The sequence below is a fragment of the Amphibalanus amphitrite genome, unplaced genomic scaffold (genome assembly GCF_019059575.1).
Source record: "Amphibalanus amphitrite isolate SeventyFive unplaced genomic scaffold, NRLGWU_Aamphi_draft 000173F_arrow, whole genome shotgun sequence".
NCBI classification, from domain to species: domain Eukaryota; kingdom Metazoa; phylum Arthropoda; class Thecostraca; order Balanomorpha; family Balanidae; genus Amphibalanus; species Amphibalanus amphitrite.
The window spans coordinates 851,126-857,125 of record NW_024881668.1 but is presented as its reverse complement, the minus strand read 5'-3'; positions in this window follow the sequence as shown (position 1 = coordinate 857,125).

Below are 6,000 nucleotides of genomic sequence, written 5' to 3'. Positions count from 1 at the left end.
ATGCGCATCGTGCATTCATAATATTTTATGTATCGCCATTGGAAGCGAAATGACCATACTATCTACGTACGTACCCTGAGAACCCAATAAACGAACAATAATATCTTATACACTTAACTCTTGTACACTCAAAGAACCCTATCTGCGCCACTGAACTGGCATCTGACGCAGTAGGGTGGAAGCCAGCACTGTTTGGTGCTTGGTGTAATTCCGGAAATAACTTATAACTAACTGGATGCTACTTTTCTGTGCCAGGCTGTGGGATGGCGCCACACTCTTTTTCTTTCATTTGGTACGAGTGCTCCCTCGGCCATTGTCTGCTCTGAGAGGACTTGGTTGAGTCTGGCTCTGCAGCTGGCTCGTACGGTACTCTGCCTCGACCTGCCGTCACTGTACTTGCGGTTCGTCGGATATACATATTTCGTGTTGGACGGTGAGCTGAAGTCCTCGTCATGTCATCTGATATACGAGTCACCAGACGTGGTGGGTGGTGGTATTTCAACTAGAACATTCAGTGTTGGCACTCTTGTAGAGAATATGTGGCCCGTTGGAGGGTTGGGTTATTTGGCCGATTAATTTTGATTTCAGTACAGTCCAAGTGAATTGGCGGATCAGTGAAACAAACCGTACGCTCCTGGGTACTCCGAACCTACGGGGTGTCATCCCGTGCCGCCGCTGGTGGAAAGTCCACCTCCAGGTGACAGCCGTCGAGCTGGTCCTCTGCCGGCCACCACCCGCGCACAAAGATACAGGGCACGTGGTCAGTACCGCCGTCTGTAACATCACGAGATGACTTGAGGTTGACCGCCGGTCCGGCGGTGCTGATTTGTCCGTCTATTATAACCCGACAAAATTCCAGCATGAGCTTGCGCATTGTGTGGGCCCGTAGTTCCTCCAGTGAGGTGTAGTGCCTCTAGTGCCTCTAGTAAGAATGGGTACTATTTGAGGTGGGTGTCCATTTTGTTTGTTCCCGAGGTCCCGACATGGTGACACTTATCGAACCACAAGCCAGACCGTTGCACCTACTCGGTCTCACTCCCACTCATTACACCCCACCGCCTCAGGCGGTCACGTGATGGCACACAGCCGGTGGCGGCGCCAGGTACGCCGCAGCGGGGCGCTGGATCAACGCGCAAGGGCGGCACCAGGCAAACTACCACGGCGCCAGTGATGTGTCCCGGGAACCCCATTCCGGATAGGATGGTATTGGATCTTAAATGCGGTCATTGGATCGCAACAGGTGTTTGCCAAGGCTGCGCTTTCGCTGATAAGTGAGCGCCTAGGTTGATCATTGACCATAAATACGAAAAATAAAAATGTATTCATAATGACAAATATCACACCACAACTGTGTTTACGCTATGTACCAAATCTTGTACCCTTACGAAGGGATACCGAAGGGAAGGGATACGAAGGGATGCCCATTGCCCATGCAGGGATAGCCAAAAGGCCGCAGGGACTGGCCGTATCTGGAAGGGGGCGAGTACCATGGTGCCATGGTATACCATGATACCATGTACCATACCATGTGGCATGTACCATGATATACCACTCGTCGGGACGGCCGCGTTCCCGATCTGTCACGACCAGCCGTGGTCCGTGCTCTCCGTGCTCTTCCAACGGCAGTGGCCGGACCAAGTTCACGTATATAAATGAACATACGCTGAGCCGCGGCGCCCTTTTGTCCGCACAGCAGCTATTTGTAGCAGCGTATAGCGTTGCATGCTTTCGCATCGAAATGCCTGAGCTGTCGAGGACTTCAGATACAGCGCTTACAGACGGCGATGGAGACGAATCATCGGACTTAGGAAGGGTTATCCCGCAGTGCGCTGCCTCGTCTAGAAGTCTCCTCTTAACCCGTCTTTTATGCCGTTCGCTGTAAGCGGACATGAATTATTTACGGCACGCTTTGAAGAAGGTCCATCGGCAGGAGCTGCGGCGGGGCGCCCCGGTGCGGCATTGTCGCTTTCGAATCCGCTCAAACTAATGTCCACAAATGAGTTCGCTATAGACTCAAAAAGTAGCCAGTAAAGTTATGGCACGAGAGTAGACCAGTTGGGTTCACTTGGACCAACAGGGTTCATTAGTCCTCTTTACCTGCACATTAAGTACATCCAAATGGCGTTGGGTAAACCAATGACACAAAATGACGCACGCGAGACATTAGTGTGTTCAGCGTGAGGTACCGATAAGCTAGCATGAACACAAGGTAAACAAAGCACACAAAGTGACGTACCTACGTGTAGCATGAGGTGGTGTTCGGCTATTTATATTGGCCAGGACGAACTAACCTGTTCTGAACAGCGAGCGGGCAGAGTGACGTGACGGGGTTGCTTGATCCGCGGCGCTTCCACCGTTCTTCAGTAGCTGGTCAATGCCACCACTGTTTCTGGGAGGTCGGGCTGGGTTGCTTGGTCCGCGGCGCGTCCACCGTTCTTCAGTAGTTGGTCAATGCCACCACTGTTTCCGGGAGGTCGGGACGTGGTGCTGGATGGCTGTTCGACACCCTCTTGTCCTTCGGCGGTGCGCCACCAGCGGTCACCATGGCAACCATCTCCTTCATCTCCTCGGCGGAGCACGGTGAGGCCAGCCTGGACAAGCAGTCCGCAATATGCATGTGTTCTGACTTCCGTAGTTCCACGCTGTATGAGTAGGTTGCTAGCTGTAATGCGTAGCGTTGCAATCTAGCCGCAGCAAGACTTGGCAGTCCCTTCGTAGGTCCTAGAATCCTCGAGAGAGCTCTGTTATCCGTCACTAGAGTGAACCTTTTTCCATATAGAAAATGGTGAAATCTGCTCACACCATATGATACAGCAGCTGCCTCCTTTTCTACTTTAGCATATTTTCGCTCAGTCACGGTAAGTGATCTCGACGCGTATCCTATGGGCCTCTCTGTTCCGCCTGGTAGAACGTGGAGTAGCGCCGCACCGACTCCTACGCTACTGGCATCCGTTATCAACTTGACTGGTAGGTCCGGATCGTACGTCATTAGCACTCGGGGTCCTGACAGCATCTTCTTCACAGTGTTGACCGCTTCACGGCACTCCTTCGTCCATCTCCATGTCGCGCCCTTCTTCGTCAGTGCATACAATGGTTCCAGTACGGTTGAGAGGTCTGGAAGCAGTTTTGCGAAGTAGTTGATTGATCCCAACAGTGATCTCAGTTGACTGACATCTCGCGGCTCTGGCGCTTCCACTATTGCTTCCACTCCCTTGTCTCTTGGACTGATACCTCGTCTGCTGATCTTCCATCCCAAATACATCACTTCCTTTTTCAGTAACTGGCCCTTTTCTTTTTTCTTCAAATACCCCGTGTCGCGGGGTATTTGAATAATCTGGTAACAAGCTGGTGCATTTTTTGTTCTGTCAAAAGGCTGATATACTTTTCTAGCAATGTTTTAGTCTTCATGCTACGATGCAGCAATGAAAATATTTTAAATACCTATACCTGCTTTTGTGTCGTTACGTAGAGCTCCATCATTATGTTTGGCAAATTATATTTGTTTTGTTTTTTACCATTCTCCTCAGCCAAGCTAGAATAGCATCATCCTGTAAACATCTAAACCTGAAAGTAATATCACGGAATATATAGGGGAAGTTGGGGCAATGCCGGAGTTGGGGCAAAGCCGAAATTCGAGATATTTCGAAAACCGTAAGACATGGATGCCACCTGTCAGTGATGCTCTGAAGCTTAAGTGACTACAATTATCGCATGTTTGTTACGAGTCGTCATTCGGAATACTTCGACTGTGAGGGCGCCAAGAGCGTTTTCAAGGTACGTTTCCCTTGTACTACATGCGCCTTTGAAGCTGCATTTCTTACTCATTATGCTACCGTTTGTCTGGCCAATTCGGTCAAGTAATCTTAAGCATGTCTTTGCATAAGTGTGCTGCCTATTTGAAATTTATACAGCACGTTGAAAAGTTATGGGCCTGCAAATGAAAGTATGGCAGGCTGGGGTAATGCCGAAAACGTGCGATTACGCACGTGTTAAAAGCACGCTACGCGGACTTTACTGCTGTAGAATAGCAACGCGTATTTTTAGTCACACAAATTACACTTTCAACCGACACAACGGCCTGTTACCTATAAGGAATGATTTACCTGGCATGTTCTTATTATATCACACAATTATAACTTCCAGTGTGCACCGCGTCCTCAAGCTCTTAAAACGCGTGTCAGCTTTGATCAATTCTGGATAAAGTTTGAGATAAAATGGCAAAACATCAATGTCGGCATTCCCCGTAGATCATTTCTCCCATTTTCGGCTTTCCCCGCAGTCCGGGGCAACGCCGAAAAAGTCACTTCTTTGATATTTTTAGTTTGTGCGCTTAACGGTATGCGAATTAATCAAATGCGCCTGGTATGTTTGAAAGGCAAAAGACTGGCCTCTCGAATGACGCCAACAAGAATAGCTTATGTTGTCTACCTTGCGTGCTACGGGCGTCAGAAAAAAAGTCTTCGGCGTTCCCCCAACTTCCCCTAGTCTACGACAGACTATATATTATACTGGATGTCGTAGACTATATATTCCGTGGTAATATGTAATGATGGTTCCAGAGCACCATTACAAATACGAGTCATATATGCATGCAAGAAATCTGGCATCTAAGTATTTGATAAACTACTTTCTGTTGACTTATGACATCCAAGCTGATTCGCTGTCACCCTGTATTCACGAACGAGATCACGGCCGCCACCGGATGGAACCCGGGGTTGGCCCAACGACAACCACACCGCGCAGAGGCGGGCTGGCATTTTATTGTTTGCCATACCACGCGCTCTCACGGAAGTGTCACGACCAAATGAACACATCGCACTGTTTAAAGCGGAGCTCGTCTTCAGACTTGCGATCCTGTGCATCATGCGTCTGGCACATAATTCTGTCTCGCCATCACTGAGACTCGTGACCGTCGTCCGGAACAACGCTACCAGCTCCTCCACAGCCTCAGCGTTCATCTTGTTGGTCGGCTTGCCGGCTGCTGCTGATATACCCACCGCCCTGGTAAAGTCAAGTAATCAGACCATCCTGGGTCAGCTGTCTCAGGTGCCACCTCTTCCTTTACCTCTGATGACTCTGGCTCCTGAGCGGTGTCTCACCCTCTCAGAGAACTCAGCACAAAACTCCACGGGAGAAGCGGTCCCGTGGCCGAGCGCCACAGACACCAGCCAGCTAGTGACGAGTCTCCTTTGACCACGCGGCGTACTTTGGCAGAGCGATATTGGCGGCCAGGCTGGCCTTGGCGCGCCCCGACACCCTTACCCCCCCCCCCGTCCTTTTCCTATCCCTGCCCTTCAACCCTCCTCGTATCTATCTATTTTGACACGCACACATACACGCACGAGTTAACACCGATTTTAGAAATGGTGGCCAATTTCGCTGCATGGTTGTTCACAGCATCCCTGTCATGTGTCCCCGTGTGGTAAGTTGCCGCCATCCGACTGTCGTCATATGACGGATAGCGGGACAGCTTGAAGTTGTCTGAGACTGAGATTGTCCAACGCAAAAACCGCCGAAAGCACACCCTGCCGCGCCGTCCGGCCTTCAGCGCCACGCCGTCGCGCGCAGGTCGGGCACGTTACTGTCTGAGCTCAGAAATGCCAGAGATCACAGCGGGCACAGCAGATCGGAAACGGAGCTCCTTCCACGTGACGAGCACATTCTTCGTACCGTGAACATTTGGACGGGTGACGCCACAAATTAGCCGCAGCCGCTGGTCGCCTTAACGGAAATAATTTTAATTCGTTACGCCACATGTTTTATGTGTGTTATGCTGCCAAAAGGGTTATATGATATGCTAGCACTGCTGTTCGTGCTATCAATCTTGCTGTAAGAATATGTTATCAATATGCCTACTTTTGTTTGTGTAGGTAGAGCTCAATCGTCCAGCTTCCCTATACTTCTTGGCTCTGCACCCTTTTCCATAGTTGTCATCATCTGAAGGAGAAGGATCATCATTATCTTGTTGGCTTCCGAAATACTCCTGTTTTTCTGCTTCCA